This window comes from Gossypium hirsutum, chromosome A01 (genome assembly GCF_007990345.1).
Source record: "Gossypium hirsutum isolate 1008001.06 chromosome A01, Gossypium_hirsutum_v2.1, whole genome shotgun sequence".
Taxonomy (NCBI): Eukaryota; Viridiplantae; Streptophyta; class Magnoliopsida; order Malvales; family Malvaceae; genus Gossypium; species Gossypium hirsutum.
In genome coordinates, this window is record NC_053424.1 from 49,609,594 (window position 1) to 49,636,368 (window position 26,775).

The window sequence follows — 26,775 nt, forward strand, 5'->3', positions numbered from 1 at the left end:
TGAGCCTTTTTACCAATACTTCGACCCCTAAAGTCAAAATTTGCCCTAAAACTCTCCCTTTTCAATCTCAAACTTCACCATATAAAAAACAAGCTTTAATAACTTAAAAATCACATTTTAATAGTCAAAAACAAATTATGAAGCACCTCCAAACTAGATTTTTATAAACTATGTTTGAAAAGTAGCTAAAAGTCAATATATTTGTTCATGAAACATAGTCAAATTTAGGGCAAAACATGGCAAAATATTCAAGATGTTAAACTAGCATATTGAACTTATATAAAACCATTCAATAACCAAAATAGAAGAATGAAAAACCAAAGCATGCATGCTTACATTCAAAAGACGTAACATTCGGCTCAAGGCCGATCAAAATAAGCAAAATAGAAATAGATAACATCACCATTACAACTTATAGTAATATAAAACAAATTATATATTCATCCCTGTATGACTTGTTGATGGAAAGTATTCATTGAAAATTATTATGAGCACTATTCAAATTAAAAGTGATGATTTATCATCTTACAAATTTAATTATTCATAAGCATTATTCAAATTAAAAGTGATGATTTATCATCCAATGAATACATTTTCATGGAACATGTTTCTCCCAAGGAGTATGTCCAATATGAAGGGTTATAGCTCTTCAAATTGTATTCATTGAGTGCATATAAATAGAGGCATTATGGTGCTCACAAAATATACAATTACAAGCAATTTTATTTTCAGAAGATAGAGTAAAAATTAGGGAATTCCTCGATTTTGCTAATCAAAGGAAATTCAAAACTTCGTTGTATACCGAGAAGACTTTTGTCTTAACTAGCAACTTTGTGTGAGGGCAAATAGTTCTCTTTGAAAAGCGTCATTTGTGCCTTGAAGTTTACTGTTTATTCCCATACAAGTCTCCGGTTCTATCGTCTCCACTCAAATTTCTAACAATTCCCTATTACATGTCACTAAGTACCAATTGCAAATACAAATGTTTCATACTCTTCAATGATGACAATAATATTTGTTTGTGATCCTTGATATGCATCGAACCTTGATTTAGAAGACCAGGCGCAAAAACAATGGAGCGTTAAGCATAAAACTTAGTACGATATTACAAAATACCTTATATACTTACCTTTAAAAACTGTAGACTGGAACACACACAATGTTTTACAAAACATTTAGAAGTAATGTAAATGAAAACTACATAACAATAAAAAAAACAAAGAACAGTTTAGTACCATAAATAACACATATAAATATTTGCATCAAATAGTTGAAGTATCCACTTTTATCATGTCAACATCATTTTTTTCTCAAAATAATAATTAGTTAACTTCATCCCTCAATATGCCTAGACCAGATCAGGATCGCACCATAGTGCTAGGAATAGGAGCATCGAAGTTCTAGTCATAGAAATATCAAAGTACAAAATAGGAGACCTCTATTAGTATGTCAATTGTATCCTAATTATTTAACTAAGCTATTAAAATCTTGTTATAGTATTTTCAGAACATCAATATTAATATTTCAAATAAGTTTACTATTTCAAAACAATATCCAAAATCACAACTACCATAACACAAGACAATAGTTCCAACCATAACATTAACCAAATCAAATTCAAGCTTTCATTAACATTTTCACCGGGAAACTTAACTTGAAAGTCATGAGTAAAATCATTTTTTTTGCCACCCAAATTGTTATCATTGTTCGACATTGTTGAACTTTTCACACATGTTCGTAACCACACTTTTATAAACACTTGAACATTAATATATAACAACACATTCAATTAATAACAATAAAATAATAAAAATCAATATTAATTTTAAGATAGGCTGTTAATGAATTTCTTATATATCTTACCACACAAAAAAATATTCAAAAAGTGTTGAAGAAGCCTAAATCCACCTTAAATCTACTAGCTTTTCCTTTCCCTTACTAGCATTTCCCATTCCTTTCTTCAATTTATTTCATAAACAATAAATATCCCTTAACTCATAATCACTAAATAGCCATTAATATGACTCAATAACTTAATAAATATGATATGAGATAAAAACTATAAAACCCAAACCTTGATTACCTTTCTTCTTCCTTCTAATACACTTTCACTCACTAGGATTCAAACCCTAAATACTTGGATGATGGGGTTGATGAAGGTTATGGCTCAATAAAGGATTTGTTAAGATAGTTTGGTAAGAAAATGATGGAAGAAGGTTGAGAAAAGAAAAGAAAAGTGTGTAGAAATGGAGGAGAAATGAAGAAAAATGGAGTTGGTTTCCTTTAAATATGGTCGGCCACACGTTTGAAGAGAAGAGAAGATAAGATGTTTTCTTTTTCTTCTTTATTCTCGTTTATGACATAAAATAATGTTAAATTGGTCAACAAATGAAAATTAATTACACGTGGTAACAATGTTATTTTCATCGCTTAAAATTTCATTTAAAAGGTGTCATCATCATCTCATCACCACAACTCCCTTTGTACCCTCATATATGTTCTAAATGCCTAAAATGGAAAAATTATTATTTTACCCTTTAAGTCTCATATTTTTATCCGATTGGACCAGTAACAGTCCAGTGAATTAAAATTAATTTTTAAAAGCTTCCCAATGATTTAAAATAATCTTAATCCATTAGATTTCTAATTTTCTCATCTCACAATTCTACTGAATTCCTCGATATATTAGTACACGGTTAATACAAAATTTTGGGGGTGTTCGGTTAATTTATTAAATTCTTATTCTTCTATTTATTTTGGTTATCTTCAATCTTTATATTTAATTCAAAATAATTAATTATAAAAAAATATTATTATTAAATTAAATTTTATATTCCAATATAATCATAGGCTAAACTTCAATTAATATATATATGTAAATTTTTTTAAAGTTACAAGTACATTTATTCTGCAATTACAAAGAATACAAATTGGTGATTATAAAACACAATTACATTTGATAAATAAAAAAAATCTAGAACTAAACTAAAATAGATCTATACATTGACGGGACATAAACTAAAATAAATATGAACTAAGAATTTATACATTACTTACATAAGTTGTCAATCTTAAAGTTCTCCGAGTCTTAATCTTGCCGGTTAAACTAATATCTCATTGACTATAAGTTTATTTTAAAAAAATGGTTATTAATGATTAATGTATTTTGTTTTTATCTTCTCTTTTACTTTTTATTTCTTTTATAATATTTTTTTTATAAAAATGCAAATTAAATATTTAAATTTTAATTATATATTAACTTTTAGTTGAATCTTTTCATCCTTTTATTTTTATCTTTTCTTATTTTAATCATTTTCTTTTCCATTAAAATTTTCTAAAAATGATAATTAATTAATTTTACCTAAAAATTATTTAATGAATTCATCTCAAAATTGATATATAATTGAAATAACTGTAAATTTCAAATACATAATTTTAATTGAAGTCAATTATAATTTTTATTAAATTTTTTAACACTTCAATATAATTAAATTTTTAGTACTTTGTAATTAAAACCGAAAAGGAAAATAAATTAAATAGCATATATATATAGATAAATAATAAATGGTATAATTGTCTTTTCATTTAAAATTTGTATAGTAAATAGCTCTCTTGGATCTTTTTCAAGGGTCAACTATAAAAATAATCACTAACTATTAGCGTGATTCTATTTTGGTCACTCATATTTAAAAAAAATTTTATTTTAGTCACTAACGTTGACAAAATTTAATGTTTTAATCGCTCATCCATTAAATCACTAATAGTGACATTTTTTATTGGCATAATAACAAATTTAACCCTTCAAGTTTTACAAATTCTATCACTTTAGTCCTAAATTTAAAAAATTTAACAAATTTATTCATTAACTTTACGAATTTTGTCAATTTAGTATTGATTCTTATATATTAAAAATTTTAAAAAAAACTTTAAAAAAATTATATAAAACTTCATTTTTCTATAAAAATACATATAAAATTATAAAAATATTTATAAATAAATTAATATCTATTTTTCTGATTTTCTAACATGAAATTTATGTATTAGAATAATAAATTTATAAATAAAATGATAATATTGTAAATAAAACAATTTAAGGGGGAAAATTAAGAAGAAGACTTACTCAAATTCAACTTTTCCCTTTTGAAATATTAACAATCACCATGTTCAGGTTAGGTCAGAAATTAAAGCCTGAGTTCGAACAAGGTGAGAATTGATGTTTTTAGGTTGTTGCCTAGGACAGGTTTGTTGTGTTTAAGTTACGCTCATGACTAGGGATATATAGATGAGGCTGAGGTCTTCAAGACTCAATAGGTGGAAGGCCATGCTAGCAGTTTCACAATCAATTCTTGGCTCGATGGCACGATAATGAATGATTTGGAAATCAATGGGTTCAAAGTAAGGGTTATTAGTATTAGTGATTGTTGGTAAAGGCAATGTCGAATGCTTGGCAAATTTGACGAGGACTAAGGTGCAAGACCAAACATATAATAAAATTTATTACTTAGAAAATAAAATAAGAAAAAAAAAGTTTGAATTTGGTTTAAGTATTGTTTGTGGATTTTTAAAATATTTTATTTATAAAATTATTATTTTAATAAATAAATTTCATGTGGGAAAAAAATGTGTATTCAGTTACTTATAATTTTGTATGCATTTTATCGAAAAATGAACTTTTTAAAAATAATTTAGTTTTTTTTAAATTTTTAAAATTTTAAATTTTAAATTTGATATTTTAAGAAGTAAAACTAAATTGATAGGAGTATAAATTTGAGGGTTAAATTGTTGAATTTTTTAGAATTAAGACAAAAAATTGATAGATACTATAAATATTCAAGATCGAAATTTATTAATATGTCAATAAATAAAAGACCACCATCATAAGTTTAATGAGGAATGATTAAAATATTAAATTTCGATAACATTAATAGTTCAAATAAAAAAAAATACAGAAACACACTTAAAATAATAAATGAACATTGTTGAAACCATAAATATAAGTGCAATTTACACTAAACATAAAGGATAAGTATCTTTTACCCTAAATTTTATATGTCATAATTGTTTTAAATAAGACATAATAACTCATAAATATCTGAATGTAAAACTTAATTATTTTTAAAAAATATTAGCTTCTCTTGTGTCATTTGGTTCTCTTCGTAATTGAAAGAGCAAAGAATGCCTTTCTTTTTCCCTTCTTCCAAATTATCTTTGTTGTGGAGACATTGGAAGAAAGTGGAAAGTTTTAGCTTAATATTCATGCTTTCATTTTGTTAGTTTTACTTTTTGTTAGATTTATTAATGCAATTTTTTTAAAAGGAAAAAAATACAGATCAGTGAAAGTCTAAAGGAAAAAAGAAGAATGAAAGAATTACACTCTTTTTTTACGGTAAGTACATGTTCATGCCTTTTTCTTTTGAAATTTCATGGCCTATGGGTGGGATTTTTTAAATGTAAAGTTACTTCTTTGTTTTATCCATGATTTTTTTTTTAAACATTCAATTGTTTTGATATGGGAATTGGTTTACACATATGAAAATATCTTAATTAAAATATATAAATTTAATCTCATTGCCCGCCTCCAAAAGTTGAGTGTCAATAATCGTTATAGTCTTTAAATAAATTTTTATCATAAAGAAAGCGATAAATTTGCTACTCAATCTCTGTCACTTCATTTGAGAATTATTATACGTACCATGCTCGAACAATTTGAGAAAGTGTCTGACTCATATATGAATTTAGGCATGACAATAAGACCTTCAAGTACAAAAAAAAAAATAAAATAAAATAAAAGAAATCGAACTTAACTATATCTAACATTGAAAAATATGCAAAAACCACTCAATGAGTGGAACTCATATCAATTTGGCCATGTTCACAAAAGCGCAAACTTGAGTTATATTTTTAGAAGGGAGGTTATGAAAAGGCTAATATGGTGAAAGCTGATCGTAATGAACTCTATATGAGAGAGGCATTTCGATGGAAGCAATGATCTCGCAATTCGTGGCTTCAATAAGGAGACTGCAATACATCCTTCTTTCACTTTTATTCATCGACAAAAATGAGAAAGAACAAAATACGTGGGATCGTAGACAAACAAGGACAGTGTCAGGTTGAACAAAGTATGATTATTGAGATGGCAACCCAATATTTCTTTAGTTTGTTTATTACTGCTAATGCTTCGAACATGGATGAGATATTACGTGTTGTTCCACAAAAGGTTATGGATCTAATAACTTTTTATTGAAAGAGTTTAGGAGGGATGAAGTTAAGCATGCCCTCTAGGACATGCACCCGCTCAAAGCCCCAGGGTCAGATGGGATGCCTGCGATTTTTTACCAGAAAGATTGGAGTATTGTGAAAGATGATATAATGCGAGCAATGCTTGCGTGTCTTAATAGAGACGATTTAATTGAGGGGATTAATCGGACACTTTTAGTCCTAATCCTAAAAGTTCATCAACCAAAATAGGTGGCAAAATTCTAGCCTGCTTCTCTTTGTAATGTTATTTACAAGTTGGTTTAGAAAGTTATTGTTAATTGTCTTAAAGTGTGTCTCCTTCCATTATTTTCGATAGTCAGAGTGCTTTTGTGTTAGGAAGATTGATTACTGACAACTTCCCGATAGCTTATGAGATTTTGCATCACATGAATAATAAACCTTGGGTATTAAAGGGTGATATGGTAATCATGATTAACATGAGTAAAGCCTATAACTGCATCGTATGAGACTTTCTAGGAGGTATGATGTTACAATTGAGCTTTGTTGTGTTGAGATTTTGGATTCTATCTAGCCCATCAATGAAGATCATATCACTTGGGTAAACTTGTTTGGAGAACTAGATCAAGGAAGTTGGATCAAATTGGAACATTGAAGACTTAGCTACTAACAATCCTTGTTTACTTTGTTTTTTGTTATTATTATATTGTTTTCAGCTAGTTTAGTTGTTGTCTAATCGAGATTGTGATAGATCTTCATCATGTTAGCAAGTCTCGAAAAAATCTATATAATTGAGAGACTTATATAGGTTTATGTACAAAAAATTGAGAGCACTTAATCTGTTGAAGTGATGAACAATATTTGTGTGAGTGCATTTGATTGTAAAATCTTTTTGTTGTGGTTTTACAAGCTAAGTTCTCAGGGGAGAATAGTTTTTCGATACTTAGTATAGGTTTATGTACCAAGAATTGAGAGCACTTAATTTGTTCAAGTGAGGAACAATATTTGTATGAGTGTATTTGATTGTAAAACCTTTGTATTATAGTTTAAATTCTTAGGGGAGAATTTAGTTGTAAGAGTACTAGTTTTCAAAAGCACAAAAGTGAAGAAATTGTCACTTGGGTGTGATAAATTTAGGTTGATTGTTGTAAGTGTTTGAAGATAGTGAATATTTCTCATTAAGCTAGGCTCCGCAGACATAGGGAAATCGAACTGCGTATACAAATTTTTTTTGTTCCCTATTTTTGTTCTATATTGTGTAGTGCTTGGAGAAGTGTTAACTTCCTAGTTACTTCTTGTCACACCCGATTTTTTTTAAACCCAAAAGTTAGGAACCAATTTGGGGGTTAGATCAAAAGAGACCATAAACTGGAACTCTCTACTAAAAAGTTAGGAAAAGTTGGGAAGGAAACTAGGCAAAGTTGAAATCCAAGTCTGGTTTGGTTGGATTAGAACCAGCCGTTTCCTTAGTGGGAGACAAATTGATTATGGATGAATGGTTGTTATACGGTGGAAGACCGCACATGAAGGCTATAAATAGTGAGAAGTGACTTCCTGGGGAGTATTCAACTCCATTCCGTTTCACTTGCCTCCCTTCTTCATCTCCTTCCTCAGTCGCTCCGAGGAAGCAATGATTAAAGAAAGCTCTGCATGGAGCGATGATCGTGAGATTTAAGTCGAAAAAGTGAAGAATTTAGTAAGCTGGTGAGGTTCTAAGTCATTTATTATACGTAAGATTTAAGGATTCTTCATATTTCTGGAAAACTAATTTTAAATTGGGATTTCTGTGTTTAACACATGAATTGGTTGTCATGCTTATCTTCCAAGAGGATGAAAACTCTAGAGTTTGAAAAATCTAAGTTGATGAGATGAAGAAGCCTTATGTGAGTTTTTGTATTCAAACCCTAAACTGTTAAAGTATGTTGCATGATTACATGGGTTTATGAGTATTCGCCATTTTATTTCAGTATGCATGATCCTGTGATGCTTTATTCAAGAAAATATATGTATTGCATATGGAATTAAGAATGGAGATAAATGACGGGTTAGCCGAAGCTAGGAATGAGAAAGAGAGTGATTTTGTTAGATACTACTATACAGTCTTTCTGAGTGCACTCGTGCTGAGCGAAGCTTTAAGCCTTATGTATGGTACACCGCGATGTTCAAGCATCAAGGTTAGGTAAAATGATCGAATGGAAGGAATGGAAGAAATATGAAGGAAAGGGTACATAAGAAAGATCATGGCTAGGCCATGGGACCATCGGAGGTTATACGCCTAAAAGTGAGTAAGACAATAGTTGAAAAACGCTATGGCATTATGGTAATAATGAGTAAGAACATAGTTGAAAGACGCTATAGCATCCTTTGATGGTTCGTTGAGACAGTAAACACAAGGTTATACTATGTAAGAACCTAACTGAAAGATGCTACGACATCATAGATTGTAACACCTCATATCCGTATTCGACTCCGGGACAGGGTACGAAGCATTACCGGACTTAAACGTACACAATTTCATAAAATCGGGCCATAAAATTTTATTTAAATTAAAAACATTCAATCACATGCATAATGTCCCATACACGAGCTTTCGAGGCTCTAAACATGCATTAAGCGGTTTGGAACTAAACCGAGAACTTTAAAAAATTTTGGAAAAACTTAGGAAAAATTTTCATGAAACAGGGTCACACGCCCGTGTGGACACAGGGACACGCCCGTGTGTCTTCAACACGCCCGCGTGTCTTCAACACGCCCGTGTCCTCAGGCCGTGTAACTCTCTGTTTATGACGTCAGCAAAACAAATTGAACAGCATGACCAGGCTACACGCCCGTGTGCTAGGCTGTGTCCTCTACATGGCTGAGACACATGGCTGTGTCTCTGCTTGTATGACTAGCACTTAGGCTATTTTCCAAGCCTTTTGTTACCATTAATCCCTCACATTTTTACACACATCAAAGATATTCATCATGGCATCATTTTAATGATTTAACATACTTCACTAAGGTATATTCTTAACATTAACATGCTATCGTTCACGAGTTACACATAATTATATAATGCCAAATCTAGACACAACAATCTATATTCAATGACCCTGTTATATGATGACTGTTTATACCAAATTTTCATGTTCATCGACTTATCAAGTGACCTTATTAAACATCAAGCATTCATGTCCAATCATCACCGTCTTATTTCCATATCACACAATTACTTCATGGCTATGACCATTTTGATTGGTCATGAAGCATTTATCGTACACATATGTCTTAACACTAATCATGCATGTCTCACAAGCATAAACACATCATCGCATCACAAGCATTAGAACTTAGCATGGATAACTAGGCTTACAAGTCACAATCATTATAAGCCACATCTCATGGCTATATACAATGAATCAATATAAGCCAATACATTTGTCTATTCATAACAACATCTATCATAAAAACTAAGTCCCTATACATGCCACTCACTTGAAGGTGTTTAATACATATATGTCGATACTCCAAAGGTGATGACTTGATAGTGTGATACTGCCTCCGACGATCTCCAACCCTGAGCTAACCTACCAACGCTAAAGAAATGGAAAGGAGGGAGTAAGTTTTATAGCTTTGTAAGTCCGTATGAAAATAATAAGCAATAGGTCAACATGCTTCTCAAAGTAATACAATCATAATTACATTTTTACTTATGTTCTGGTCAAGCTATTTTCTTGAGTCATAGTCACTCATTTATTGATATCTTGAGCTACGGAACTCCAAATCAAGTTCCGCTAATTTTCACTGAAACTGGACTCACATATCTTCTTACTATAAAATTTTTAGAATTTTGGATCTAGCCAATAAGCACAGTTCATTCTTTAAAGTTTCCCTTGTTCTGCTGTTTGACAGCTTCAACATCTCTTTAATAAAATTAATTATCTCACAGTACGAGATTTAGATAGTGTTCCCATCTATTTCTCTTGAAAATAGACTCATTTAGGATTTAGTCATATGAATTCTAACCAATATTTATTTTCATAAAATTTTTAATGATTTTCCAAAGTTAAGACAAGGGAGCCCAAAATCACTCTGACCTTGTCTCAAAAAAATTCAAATATCTCACAATATGAAATTATTTTTCTTACACCGTTTCCTTTACATGAAACTAGGCTCAATAAGATTTAATTTCACATCTTACTCAGTTTCTAATTTGATTCCTACAATTTTTGGTAGATTTTCAAAGTCAGGCTACTGCTGCTATCCCAAAACTGTTTTAGTGCAATATAATGATAACTATCATAAGTTCACTTTCAACTAATCGTGAACTCACCATTTCATGAATTCCAAGTTCAAATACGCAATATAAGTTAAGATGATATTGCAACAAAATTCATAATCGTAATTCATACATCTTAGCTCACCGATATCTCAACATTTCACAGTCTCAATAACCATAAGCTTTGTGTACATACCTGTACCATACATTCTTACCCATTTTATTCCACTTTTTATCCCAACATCTTGATTGGCCCTTTGAACCATCGAAATACTAAAAGACACTCGGGATTATCATACACCAAATAAAGTACCAATGCCATGTCCCCTACATGGTCTTACATGAATCCATATATCATCGCCGATGCCATGTCCCAGACATGGTCTTACACTAGCACACATATCATTGCTGATGCCATGTTCGAGACATGATCTTACACAGGCACATATATCATCGCCGATGCCATGTCCCAAACATGGTTTTACACTGGCACACATATCATCGCTGATGCCGTGTCCCAAACATGGTCTTACATTGGCACACATATCATTGTCGATGCCATGTCCCAGACATGGTCTTACACTGGCACACATATCATCACTGATGCCATGTCCCATACATGGTCTTACATTGGCACACGTTAACATGGTGTCATGATACCCAAATCCTAAGCATTCCTGTAACTCGGGACCACAAATCCAAATTCAGAGAAATTATTTTATTATTAATATAAAGTCATAGCATGTTTATATTAGTGAATGAAAAATTTGGTGAGCTAATTTTAACGTTTGTGAGCCCAATTGCAAAAAAGGACTAAATAACATAAAGTGCAAAAGTCCTAATTTGATAGCTAAAGGTGTTATTTTATTAGAGAATCAAAATTGGGGGATTTTAAAGGGCAATTAAACCCTTTTAAAGGAGCATAGTCGGCCATAAAGTCAAAGAGGAAACAAAATTTTAAAATTTGGTGGGTTAGGTGGCTTATTTTGACAAAAATAGAAATAGATAAAAGAAGGATGATATCATCCCTTTTCATCTTCTTCCTCCAACGAATTTTTCAGCAAAGAATGGGGTTTTAAGAGCTTGAAATTTCAGCAACTTTAAGCCTTCACAAGTAAGTGGTCCTAATAGCTTTTCTTAAATATTTTTGTACTTTTGAGATCCTTAAAGCATGAGCTTTCAAATGAGGATACTATTTTGAAAAATGATTGAGAGTTTAGGGTTTTTCCATGAAAGGATTTCTGATGTTTGCTAAATTTTTATGGAAGAAAATGGGTCTTGGGTGTCTTATCAATAACTTTTGTGAAAGGTGTTAGCATGAAAACACCTAAAAGGACTATGTGCATAAGTTGTAAAATAGATAATAAAATGTGTGAAATAGTGAGAATTTGGAGTTTCTATAAGAGTCAAAGAGGTTCAGCTAGTCTTGAAAAATAAAGAAATTCGATAAAAATTGATTTTCGAGCCTAAGGGTAAAATGGTCATTTTGTCAAGGTCTAGGGGCAAAATGGTCATTTTACTAAAGAAGTGAACTTTTGATTTCCTAATTTTATTTAGTGATTAAATAAGTGTATTTTGCCATTATAGATCAAGAAATACCTAATCCGAACCTTAACCGAGGGAAAGCCAAGCAAATCGACTAAATTGACTAGTTGTCACATTTTGTAATCTGAGGTAAGTTGTATGTAAATAATACAACTACTTTGATAATATACGTGTTTGAATTGTATCAAAATTATTATAGCAGAAATTGCTTGACTTGTGGAAATGAGAAAATGTGATGAAAATAGAGATAGTAAAATTATCGTTGGAACCCTAGGGAAATAAATCGGATATTCATGCCACAACGATGGGGTCATTTGTGAGAGCTAGTGTAAGACCATGTCCGGGACATGGCATCGGCATTGAGACGAAGGATAGTGTAAGACATGTCTGGGACATGCATCGGCCTCGAGACGTAAGCCAGTGTAAGACATGTTTGGGACATGCATCGGCTACGAGATGATAGTCAGAGTAAGACCATGTCTGGGACATGGCATCGACACCTTACCCTATGCTTGAGGCTTATGTAATATCTGGTAGTATTCCGAATGGTTCAACGGTGAAAGTTATGTTCTTAAGCTAATGAGGAAAGCATAATCGTGTTGTGAGTGGTACAGGTACCTAATTGGTACGTATGAGATATGAGCTCAATATATATATGTGTGATTTTTATGGATCGTAATGAGTAAGTTATGCTTATGCCTACCTTAGTGTTGTGAGCATGTTGATTATTGATAAATGGTTGTTGTATACTTACTTATATGCAACTTACTAAGCTGTTATGTTTACTCCCTTCCCTTTTCATTTCCTTACAGTGCCGCCTAATTAACCCAAGGATTATCGAAAGTTAAAGATATCGATCACACTATTAGTCGAAGCCTTCGGTATAGTTAGATTTATATTTTTGAATATGGCATGTATAGGACTTAGACTTTATTATTTTGTGTCATTGAGGTTTGGCTATATGTATTGACTTGGGTTGGAAACCCTTCAAATTGTATTAAGCCTTGAATGATGGTTAACATTTATTTTGAATTTATAAAAGATGCATTATCATGGTTGAATGAATGTCTATTGTGGCTGATTTGGTTATAGGAATTATGCTCGTTTTGGTATGGGTTGGTATTTGTATAGAACTACATATGTAAAGGTGGCAATAGGGCTTGGAAAATAGCCTTATATTGTCCACATGAGTAGGAACATGGGCGTGTGTCTAGGCTGTGTGTGACACATGGTCTACCCCATGGGCGTGTGGTCCGACCGTGTGTCCCTGCACATAAAAAATTTCAAGTCAGTAAGCATGATAGTAAACACAGGGGTAGAGACATGGCCGTGTGTCTCAGCCATGTGAAGGGCACAGCCTAGCACACGGGCATGTGACTTGGCCATGTAGCCCTTAAGAATTGCTGACGTCAGAAATAGAATGTCCAGGTTTTTACACACGGGCTAGGACACGGGTGTGTCATGGCCATGTGAAAGACACGGGCCAGAGACACGGGCGTGTGCCAGGCCGTGTGAAAACCCCTATAAGTGTGCATTTAGAATTAATTCCACACGGGTGGAGAGCATGGGCATGTCCCTATCTTGTTTAGGCTTTATGAGACACACCGGCCATCAGCATAGCCATGTTGGAATGCTCACATAGGCGTGTTTCCCCTCCCACACAGGCGTGTGCTCTTGTGTCAAGTGACATTTTTCTATTGTTGTCAAAAGAACCCGGATTGGTCCCGAATGATTTTCGATTTGTGTTTTGGGCCTCGTAAGCCCATATTAAGAATATATTGGTAAGTTTAAGAAAGTTTTAAATTTTCCAGGTAATGAAGACTCGAAATTGGTTGTAAGTATGAGTTCAAGTTAGGTAACACCTCGTATTCCACGCCGACGGAGACGGGTATAGGGTGTTACATTTAATGGTATCAGAGCTATGGTTTAGTCTGTTCTAGGACTAACCTAGTAAGAGTACGAGTCTAGCTATACATGCCATAACTGTATACTGATAGTGTGATGATTTCTGACGATTATAAATTATGTTTTTATATAGTAAATGGATCTTGATAGAGCTACAGCGGATGACGTGGAGAGTAATGGGCCGGCTCTCGCTGAAGGGACCACGCCAGTTGAGAGTGAGCCCGTGACTATGGGCCAAGGCAGAGGGGTTAGAGAAGCCTACCTCTAAATGATGGATGCTTGGCATACAGAGTTCATCCGTGCGAACCCGAACAGTCTACTTCCCCCACCTCCTCCGATCCTTCAGTATGCCCTGGTAGCTCCGCAAGGCGCGGACATGTTTAGGAGGGAGAAACCTCAGTGGATAAGATTCAGAAACAAGGGGCTGAGGAATTTCGGGCTAGTATAGATGATGACCCAGAAAGAGCAGAGTTTTGGTTGGAAAATACCATTAGGGTATTTGATGAACTATCGTGAACACCTGAAGAGTGTGTGAAGTGTGCAGTGTCACTCCTACGGGATTCGGCTTATCAATCGTGGAATACTTTCGTGCCTATTGTACCGAGAGAGAGAGAATCACTTGGAAATTCTTCTAGGAAGAATTTCGGAAAAAGTATATTAGCCAAAGATTCATAGATCAAAAGAGGAAGGAATTCTTAAAGCTAAAGTAAGGCCGAATGGCGGTGACAGAATATGAGCGTGAATTTGTGAGGCTCAGTAAATATGCAGGGGAGTGCATGTGTACAGAAGCCACTATGTGTAAAAGGTTCGAGGATGGCCTCAATGAAGATATCCGAGTGTTTGTTGGTATTTTAGAGATAAGTGTAACATCCTTTACCCGAGACCGTCGCCGAAGTCGAGCACGAGGCGTTACCTGACTTAGCTTACTAATTCGGGGCTTAAAAATTAATTTAGTTTCATTCATTCAATATGTCCTTAAAAAGGGTCCTCGAGACCCTGAAACATGAAATTGAAATAGTTCAGGAATAAACCGGAATCAATAAAAATTTTCCGATCACTTAAACAAATCAGAACAATTTATTTCATCTTTCATAAATAAACTATCCATCTGCGTCATAGTCACTAAATAAATCATAACTCAAGTTAAGAAACTCAAAATCCAAATCCATAAATTTTATCTGAAACTAGACTCATATATATTCTTACTAATTTTTTTCAGAATTTTTTGTCTAGCCAATTAGTACAGTTTATTAGTTAAAGTTTCCCCAGTTTCAGTGTTCAGCTGCTCTAACCTCTGTTCACTACAGATTAATTTTCTCTCTGTAAAGAATTCAAATAACCATGCGATTTATTTTCTTCAAAATTAGACTCAATAAGGAATCTATACATATAAAGTATAACTCCTAATTATTTTTTTACAGTTTTTAGTGAATTTCTAAAATCAGAACAGGGGATTCAGAAATCACTCTGACCCTGTCTCACCAAACTTTAAATATCTCGTAAAATACAACTCCTTTTATTTACTCTGTTTCTTTCATATGAAATAGACTCAATAAGATTTAATTCTATATCTAATTCACTATCTAAATCCATTTCTACTATTTTTAGTGATTTTCCAAAATCATGTCATTATTGCTGTCCGATACTGTTTTAAAGCTAATTTCACCTTTTTCATAATTTCCATGGAATAACTTGCATTTAGGCATACATAACACCAAACATGTCCTTAATTAGCCATTCTAACAGCTAATCATTATCAAGCATTTACATACCGTTCATCATCCATATCATAAGATCATACACACAAAATGGCTACGATGCTATACATGCCATACTCAAAATGAAACGTCTAGCTATACCAAAATAATCCTTGTGATAGTGTGCCCGGACCTCCGACGTACTTTGCGATCCCCAAGTTAGCTTGACAAAACTATAAAAAAAAAGGAAAATAAAGGGGGTAAGCATTAAGCTTAGTAAGTTTGCATGCAAATAAATAACAACATCCATAAGAATTATCTTACTACTTGCATGATACTACTTAATGCAACTTCATTAATTGTCATAGACATATTTTAAACTTCTTCACTTACTCATTTACTTAAATACTTAATTACTTAATCAAATTTATTAATACATTTTACTTACCTTTTTCCTTATCAAGCATGCATGAACATTATATACTTACCTTTGCTCTTCTAGCATGAACTTGTCTTACCTTTTTAGCATAACTCGTCTTGCCTTACCTTACCTTGATATTCGCTTTAAATTTTCCCGTTGAACCACTTGGAATACTAAGGATACACGGGTACCTTACCATTGCCATGACTTGTCATGGTCTTACGTGGTATCCTTTTGAAACTTACTATTGCCATGTCTTGACATGGTCTTACATGGTATCCTTGCCTTATGAACTCACCAATGCCATGCCTTGGCATGGTCTTACATGAGACCTTTGCCTTATAGTAACTTATCAATGCCAAGTCTTGACATGGTCTTACATGATTTCCTTGCCTTAGAAACCTTACCAATTGCCATGCCTTGGTATGGTCTTACATGGTATCCTTAAACCCTAATATCATGACATTCGTATCCTACACATTCCTAAGGTTCAACCGGGACTTTCTGAAATTACTTCTCCGTCAATTCATGCTCGAGTCTTCTTTGAGTCATTTCATAAAATAAATATACACATGCTGGAAATTAACAACATTAACATAAAACAATAGAACATTGCATTTATTTACCGCAAACTTACCGCGAAACAAAATACGATCAACTATATCGATTTAGTCCACTTTCTTTTTCTTTCCCCGGTCTAACTTCAAATTTCGTTCTTCTTGATCTATATTAAAAAAAATTTAGCTTATTTAATACTCACATTTATTAAAACAGTCCTTGACTCAAACTTTAGCAAAATTACATTTTTACCCCTAAACTTTTACATATTTATACTTTTTCCCAAGGCTCGGAAATTAAACTTCAACCTATTTTCTTATGTTTTATGACATGCTGATCATTTTTCCATTCTATGACAACATCAAATTCTCACTATATGAAATAAAATCTTATTGAGTCTATTTTCATATAAAGGAAACGGTGTAAGCAAAATAATTTCATGTTATGAGATATTTGAATTTTTTTGAGACAGAGTCAGAATGATTTCAAAATCCCCTGTTCTGATTTGGGAAAATCATTAAAAATTTTACAAAAATAATTATGGGTTATAATTTATATTTTTAAAATCCTTAATGATTATATTTTCGAAATAAACAAACAGGAACATTATCCAAATCTTGTACGAAGAGATAATTAATTTTTATTGCAGAGGGGTCAGAACTGTTAGACAGTGAAATATAGGTGACTTTAAAGAATAAACTGTACTTATTGGCTAGACTAAAAATTCTAAAAATTTTATAGTGATAATATATGTGAGTCTAGTTTCTGGAAAAATTAGCGGATCTTAATTTAGAGCTCTATAGCTCTAGAGATAATAATTTAGTGACCATGACTCGAGAAAACAGCTTAACTGGACTTTGAATAAATAGAGACGAATTGAAAAATAGCATGTTAATACATTGCTTATTATTTTTCATGCGAGCTTACTAGGTGTAAAGCTTACTCCCTCCTTTCCATTTCCTTAGTGTTCTTAGGTCTACTCGAGGTTGGAGATCGTCGGAGGCAGGATCACACTATCAAGCCAATACCTTTGGAATATTGTTACATATGTTAGAATTATCAAGTGAGTGGCATGTATAGGGACCTAGTTTTATAAAAATGTTATTATAATTTGGCTAAATGTATTGGTCTATATTGAGCTATTGATTATGGCTAGTAAACCTAGCTATTCATGTTATGTCTAAAAATTGTGATGTGAATATGTTTGTTTGTAATGCATGGTTGGTAATATGTCATGTCTGTTGAATGCATGTTTTATGACCAATCGGGGTGGTCATGACCATGAATTGAATGTGTCTTAATAAAGGGTGTTTAATCAGTAAAATGTTGCTATGAATTGTGATTATGATGTGTATAAAGTTTCTTAACTGTGTGAGGGACACGGTCTGGTGACATGACGTGTGACTCTGTTTCATGAGAAAAAAACTTCTAAGTTTTCCCAAAATTTTCCAAAGTTCTCGGTTTAGTCCTGAACCACCCCGATGTATGTTTTAGGCCTCGAAGACCCGTATAAGGAACGATATACATGGTTTTAAAAAGTTTTAATTTGGACGAAAATTTTATGGCCTAATTTTTGCATGAATGACTGTGTATGTGTTCGGTAATGCCTCGTATCCTCTCCCAGTTTCGGGCATGGGTAAGGTGTTTTACACTAATGTGGTGCTAGAGACCTTGGCTAAGAAAAGAAAATAAAAAGTCAACGAGGAGTAGTTTGAAAAGTACGGTTTGTATTTCTATAATTCGAATTTATTTATTAAAATTATTATACTTTGATTTCCTATATATGGTAAGTATGGAAGGTGAGAATTATTGTGTTTACAATTGAGATGGATTGATTTGGTGTGTGATGAAATTGATATAAATATATGATTATCGTGGAAATTGAACATTGGATATTTATATACTTGAAAAGTGAATTGATACCCTATTAACGGTATTGGGCCGAGTCGGATATAGATGGCATGCCATATGATTTGAAGTGTTCAAGGATATTTCGACTTTGAGTCAATGAGACACTGGGTGTCATATTATTACTTCGGATAAAGTCGATGCGGTACTGGGTACCAATTTACTCCGGCAAGACCGATAAGACATTAGGTGTCAACTTGTTACTTCAAATTATCCGATAAGGCACTAGGTGCCAAATTGGTGTACTTTGGTTAGATCCGTGTATCCTTCCGAGTCCGAGTCATGTTAATAGGGGTAATTGAATTAAACAGTGGCATGATTCATATTGAATGATAAATTGAGATACGGATAGAAATATATGAATTGTGAATTTATGAATTGGCTACAAATGAGCAACATTGTTGCTCAAATGAATTGAGTTTATATTATGAAAAGCTATCTAGGATAGCAAATGAATTGAATATGCTATAAATGAATTTCTATGAATTGATTAATTGTATAACTATGGTTATTGTATGATTTAATGTATATGTTATATTAATATACCTTTAAGCATTTGGATTATAAAAATACCACTAAGTTTGTAGGGGATGGTAAACTTGAAGCTTAAGGTTCATTTTAAGTCCACACGGCCAGACACACGGGCGTCTGACTGGACCATGTGAGACACACGGCTAACACACGGTCGTGTGATTTGGCCATGAGTCCCCTGCAACCACAGAATTTCAAAACAGAATGCCTAGGTAATTTCACACGAGCAGAGACACGGGCGTGTGTCTCAACCGTGTGAGGCACACGGCCTAGCACACGGGTGTGTGGCTAGCCATGTTACCTAAATCAGAGAGTTACATGGGGTCGGGCACCACCTGAGGCATGAGCATGTCTAATGGCCATACGGATGTGTCCCTTGGCCACACGGGTATGTCCCTTGACCACACGGGCATGTGACCCCAGCACCTAGAAAAATTTTAAAATTTCACGAAAAATCCTAGAATACCCGATTTAGTCGCAATTTGTTTCTAACATATATTTTGGGCCTTGAAGACTTAATAGAGGGACAATATGATTAAATTATGATGTGTATGTTTAATAATTGTGTAAATGTTCATATTTGATCTGAAAAGTCTGGTAATGCTCCGTAACTCTATTTCGGTGATGGATAAGGGTTAGGGGTGTTACAATTAGTGTTATCAAAGCTTTGTAGGTTTAGTCGATTCTTAGACTAAATCGAGCTCGGAATTGAGTCTAGAGGTACATGCCATAACTTAGTCAAATTGAGTCGAGATTTGGATGCTAATATATATTGTTTGTTTTTGTTTTATAGTTAAAAATGTCGGATGAATATATTGATGATATTGATCAAGAAATGTATACTGGAGATAAAGAGTCTTGTGAAGTAGATGAAACTGAGTCGACAACACCAAGTGTCAACCCAGTGGGTATTCAACCACCTAATGTCGAATGAAGTAATGTTAGAGAAAGCGATGATTCACAATTATTTAGAGTTATTGTTGATGCTCTTCAACGAGTAGCAGGAACTGCATTTGCTAGGACATCTACCCCTACTGTCTGTCGGGCTCCAATTAAAGAATTACGTAAGTATGGTGCAATTGAATTTCTGGGGCTGAAAGGAGTCAATCCTTCTACAGCTGAAAATTGTATAGAATCTACGAAAAGAATTCTGCAGCAACTTGAATGTACTTCGTGAGAAAGTTTATTATGCGTTGTTTCTCTATTGCAAGGAGAAGCATATGTTTGGTGGGAATCAGTAACACATCATGTACCGGTAAAACAGATAAATTGGGAATTCTTTCGAAGAGAATTTCAAAAGAAGTATGTGGGTGAGTTGTACATTGAAGACAGAAAATAAGAGTTTTTGATGTTAAAACAAGTTGAAATGTCTGTAGTTGACTATGAACGGGAATTTTCACGACTCAGTAGATTTACAGTGGAATTTGTGCCAACCGAAGCTGATAGTTGCAAGCAATTTCTATAGGGTTACGTGATGAATTATGAGTGCAATTGGTATCGCACAGGATCACAAAATTTACAGATTTAGTTGAAAGGGCAAAAATGGTTGAACAAGTATTGGGTCTTGATAAAAAGGCTGAGAATCCCCGTCCGGTTGGAACATGTTCTGGAGCTACTAGTTCAAACCTGTAACCCAAAAGATCAAAAGAATCTCGTGGTAGTTGGAGATCGAGCTTTAAACTAGATAGAGATGATAGAAACCGTGAAAGACAGTTGACAGTCTCTACTTGTAATAGCCCGGTTTTAGCTTAAATCAGAACAGTGGTTTTGGAACCACAAATTCAAGGTTGAAAAATTATTTTAATATTATATTTAGTGTTTACAGCATGTGATTATATATGTGTGAAAGTTTCGTGAAATAGTTTTATCGTTTGAATGCTTAATTGGAGAAAAAGACTCAATCCTGTAAAATACGAAAGTTGCATTCTACTTGTTTAAAATGCTTAATTGCCATGGCTTTTTAAATGAAAGGTCTTTAAGATGATATTAGACCATTGATAGTGGAGATGGACATAAAGTGGCCTTGAATTATGTGATTTATAATGTTTTAATTAAGGGTAAAATGGTAAATTAGTGATTAAGATATAATTAATAAAACAAAAAAAAGAACTTGGTTTCATTATCATCTTTTCTAGCTGAAAATAAGAAGAAAGAACACCATAGTTAGGGCTTTGAAGCTCAAATTGGTGAGTGATTTTTGCTCGATAATTGATGATTCTATGTTTTTATAATTGTTGTATCGAGTACTAGCTAGCTTAGGGACTAATTTTTAAAACTGCTTAATGTATTTAAAGTTACAATTGATGAATTCATGTGTTTTTGAATGTTTGATGATGAATTATGAAAGCTTAGTGATGGATATCTATGTTTTGTAAAGTGATTTTGAGTAAAAAATGCATATTAGGGATTTAATTGTGAAAAGATGAAAATGTAGGGTTAAAAGTGCTAATAAATGTGAAATATGGAATATTACGGGTACTATACTAATTCAACACACATGGGTTTGAATTGAATTTGTGTAATTTTGTGTTTATTGAAATAAGGACTAAATTGTAAGAAATGTGAAAGTTTAGGGCCAAAGTGTAAATTAGCTTAAATATGTGTTTTTGGACTAAATTGATTGAATCAATGAATAAATAAGTTAATTTTGAATTCATATAGATCCTGAAAGAATGAAATCGGATTTAGATCGGAGGAAATCGAAAGTTGTCGAATAGTCGATCCAGTCTATTTATTCTCAATACGAGGTAAGTTCATATGCAAATAAATGTCTTTAAATTGAATTATACATGTTTAATTGTCATTGAATTGTTATGAATGTTGAACAAGCAATTACGAGCAAGAATCGACAGAGTTACGACATTTGAGAGTCCCGTACGAACCTTAGGAATAATATAGGATACAAATGTCATGGCATTAGGTTACCGAGATGTGATTACATGTAAGACCATGTCTGGGACATTGGCATTGTACTGTGATTATGTGTGAGACCATGTCTGGGACATTGTCATCATTATTCGATTTCGTATAAGACCTTGTCTGGGATAATGGCATCAATATGTGATAAAATGTAAGACCATATTTGGGATACGGCATTGTCCCAGCTTTATGTGATTTTCGAGTATCCTTAACGATTTTGAATGGTTCAACGGGCAAAGTCAAGTTGAGAAAGAATGTGTGAATGAGTTAAATGGCTCATGTGCGTACGAGATTCATACAAGTAATGAAAGGGAAGTATTTGATGAATTCAATTTTAATATTGAATATGTGTACAATGAGAAAGGTTTGTGATCTTATAAATGTTTACTCATAGTTTCCTATTGATGGAAATGATATTGATTCATGTGATAATTTATTTGTATATGGCTTACTAAGCTTTTAAAGCTTACTTTGTGTGTTTTCTCCTTGTTTTATAGATAATTGAAGCTAGCTCAGATTTAGGGATCATCAGGAATATCGGCACACTATCGATCAACTTGTTGGTACTTTTGAAGCTTTGTATATATGGTATATGGAATATATAGGCTAGTGTCATTTTGGTATATTTTGAACTTTGAATTTAGCCATGTGAGTTGGCTTGTAAATGGTGTTGTTGATGAAGTTGGATTTGACTTATGTTATGAGTTAATATGTGATATGTGATGTATTTATGATGCCTTATGTTTTGGTAGACATGATATGGTTATTTTGATGGGTTGATGAATAAGTATTTAGTAAATTGTTAATAATGTGTTATGGTTTGAGAAATGGTAAGCTTTGGTATAATTTAACATGATGTTTGGATGCCATTTTGGTTTAGTAAATGCTTGATGATTTGGGTTATGTCTAAATATGGATATTAGTTAAAGTATCAATTTGATTTGGCATGTTTTTGGTTGTGGAATTGAGTAGTGAAAAGGATGATGTATAAATGGCATGAAATGTGTATGAAATAGCATGTTTTGGTTGCCTATTAATGTATTGAAATGGTACCATTTTGGCTGCTAGGTGTGCATGAGGAAAGGGTGGCAAATTGGCTTTGCAAATAGCCTATTTTTGTCCACATGGGCAGAGACACGAGCACGTGTCTCAGCCGTGTGCGACACACGGTCCTGTTACATGACCATGTGCCCTCTGGGTTACCCTTCGAATTTAAGTCAGTATACCCTACAGGGTTGACATGGTCTAGACACGTGGGTGTGTCTACTGGCCGTGTGTGGCACATGGATTGGCACATGGGCGTGTGGCTGGTCGTGTGACCTAAGTCAGTAACCCCTCCAGTTTTCCCATGGCCGTGGAACACAGGCGTGTCCTCGGCCGTGTGGTGCAAGTCAGTATGTATGCCCTGTTTTCACACAGCTTGTGACACGGGCGTGTCTGGTGGTCGTGTGAGGCACACGACTAGTTCACACAGGTGTGTGAACCCTGTATGCATGAAAATTTTATAAGTTTCCCAAAGTTTGTAAATGTTATCGGTTTAGTCTCCAACTTCATTTAAGCATGTTTTAAGGTCTTGTACAACCTTATAAGAGACAATATGATTATGTTAGATTGATATTTATGTGAAATTGATTCATGTATGAGAAAAATATAGTATATGTTGTGCTTTGATCGGTAATGCCTTGTAACACAATTCGGGCGATAGATACGGGCTAGGGTTGTTACACTACTGGTAGTGTAATAGGTCCCTCTCGGGATACTGAAATTCTGAATTGTGAACATTGTGGGAAAAAGCATCGAGGTGAGTGTTGGAGATTGACTCAAGGTTGTTTCCATTGTGGGTCTACAGAGTATTTTGTCAGAGATTACCCGAAGAGTGAGAATGTTACACGTAACATCCCAAATTAGGTCTAGCCAGAACAGTGGTTTCAAGACCACAAATTTGAAGTAGAAATAATTATTTTATGACTATTATGAGGTCTATGATATGATTGCATGCTTGTATGAAAATTTCATGAAGAAATTTTATTGATACAGTGTCCAATTTGATATTTAAGACTAAATTGCAAAGGTTGCAAAATGTGAGGTCTAGAAGCTTTAAGCATGAAATTGCCATGGATTATTAATTAGAGGTCATTAAATAGCAATTTGTCCAATTTCTATTTTTATGGACGAAAATGGGCATGAATAGGAAAATTTTGAAAGAAAGGCCTTAAGGGCATTTTTATCATTTGGTTAATAAAAGAATAAAAAGGGAAAAATGAAGCAAAAATCTTGTCCATCTTCCCCTACCTTAGCCAAAATTCTCAAGGAGCCATAGCTAGGGTTTTGTTCAACTTCCAAGATTAATAGTAAGTGCATCCAAGCCTTGTTTTTAATGTTCTTTGCATTTTTGAAGTTTTTATTAATCAATCTAGCTATTTCTACCATTATTTTGAGCTAGGGTTCATGTTCAAAAACTTACCCATGTGTGACATGCATGTACTTTGATGTTTAATGAAGGAATATGAAAGTTTGATGTATGATAAACATATTTTACTAAGTGGTTTTTCATGAAAACACCTAAAAAGGACCTTTTAGTAAAAGTGGTAAAATAGGTGGTAAAAATTTGATTTGAACCAAACTGTGGGCTGTTATAAGTATGACAGAAGTTTAGCTAGGCTTGTGTAATAAAGAAAATGAACACATTTCATTTTACGAGCCTAGGGGCTAATTTGTAATTATGTAAATGTTTAGGGGCAAAACTATAATTTTTCCAAAGTATGATTTATGGGCTGTTTTGAATAATGTGATAATTAAATAAGTGAAAATTGCTATTATAGATCAAGAAAAATGGAGTCTAGACCTAAATAGAGGAAAGAACAAGGTTGTGGACTAAATCGAACAATTAGCCATATTTTGGTACCGAGGTAAGTTCATGTGTAAATAATGAAATGTTATATCATTTTTTAATGTTTTATTAATGTATGAGTCTCTATGTTTAACTGTTACGATGAGTGTATGAACGACGTATAGTCTATGAGCATGACATTGTGAACAAGTTTGACGAATATGTGACATCGAGAAAACCCTGTTTGAACCTTAGGAATAGATTAGGATACGAGTGACATGTCACTAGGAACTATGTGATTATGAGCTCATAACATTATGTCTATATGTGATTATGTGAATCCGGGTGCTAGTCATGTACGTTCTACAGGTGGTTAGGTAGCGTAGCATGTGTTGTGGGTATTTGTCAACTTGTGTGAGTAGCCTGTGTAGTTACGTCTTGATTGTTAGCTTGTGTGAGCAGGCCTAGGATTAGCTCGAGAGCGAGCAATGTGTGATATGTGATATCAGGTAGCATGTGGTTACGTATGAAGCACTTTGTGCAAACTTTCTACATATCCGATAGTATTCCAAGTGTTCAATGGGTAAATCAGTTAGTTATTAGACAAGTAAGTCAATTATGAGAAATTATGAGAATGTGTTATGAGTTGGTACAGGTATGTATGAAAAACTCATATGAATAAGCTCGGTAGGTGATGAACTGTTGGTAAGATTGAAAATGAGTAAGTTATGCCTATGAAGCTATGATGACATATATGTAAATTATGATATGTTAATTGTATAATATTCATGATTATGTCGCTATTTATTTTCAAGTGAACTTACTAAGTATTAAGCTTACTCCTCACTGTTTTTCATTTTCTTATAGTATCGCCAAGCTAGCTCGGGGATTGAAGGACGTCAGAGATATGATCACATTATCAATTGGACATTTGGATATAGTTAGTCTCAACATTTTGAGTATGGCATGTATAGGGGACTTGGTCTTTTTGTTTATGTGTTATATAAATTTGGCCATGTGTGTTGCTTATAATGATTTGATGATTCATTTTGTATATGGCCATGAGATATGATTCATATTGATTATTGGGTTGTAAACCTAATTATTTATGCATGCATGTGTCAAAGTCATGATGATAATGGATGGTGTTATATGACATATAAGTATGGTGAATAAATGATGACAAATTTGTATGGTTATGATCATGGTTTAAATGTGTGAAATAAGAGTAGATTAATAATGTTGATTGGATATAAAATCGTTGTGGAATGCCTTAAGTAAGCTTGTTAATTTGAGTATGTGAAATGGTGTCACTACATGGGCATGAATTTGTCTTGGTTTGGAATGATTGATTGTCAAAATGTGACATGTTGTGTGCCATGAAATATGTCTAAGTATGTGAGTGTCTAAGGGTGGCAAAAGGCTTCGAAAATAGCCTTATAGTTGTCCACAAGGGTAGACACACGAGCATGTGTCTAGGCCATGTGTGACACACGGCCTGCTCCATGGGCGTGTGATCCGACCGTGTGTCCCCTGCACCCTAATTAGGTAAAACAAAATACCCAATAGTAAACACACGGGCAGAGAGACGGTTGTGTGTCTCAGCCTTGTGAGAGAGACGGCATCAGGACATGGGTGTGTGCCCTGGCCAAGTGAAGTCTGCACTAGATTTTTGGAATTTAATTTGCCACACAGCCTAAGCACACGAGCGTGTGACTTGGCCGTGTGACACTATTTTGTTGATGAAGTAATAAATAGAGAGTTACACGGGCTGAGGACACGGGCGTGTCCCAAGCCACACGGGCGTGTGTGACCACACGGCCTACCCATACGGGCGTGTAACCCTCCAAAATTAGAAAATTTTGTAAGTGCTATATAAGTTCTGAAAGTTCTCGGTTTAGTCCTAACCACACCCGATGTATGTTTTACGCCTCGTGGGCCAATGTAAGGGACAATATGTATGTTAATAAATGGTTTTAATTTA

At 33.6% G+C, this 26,775-nt stretch overlaps 1 long non-coding RNA gene across 1 annotated transcript; it reads right to left on the reverse strand.

Annotated features, from left to right (window-relative positions):
- Positions 1-572: 572 nt before the first annotated feature.
- Positions 573-2,329, reverse strand: LOC107934777 (uncharacterized). The gene is made up of 2 exons (XR_005925806.1): positions 2,075-2,329; positions 573-1,044 (listed from the first exon to the last, which is right to left on the reverse strand). It is a non-coding gene; the product is annotated as an uncharacterized lncRNA (long non-coding RNA).
- Positions 2,330-26,775: the final 24,446 nt, after the last annotated feature.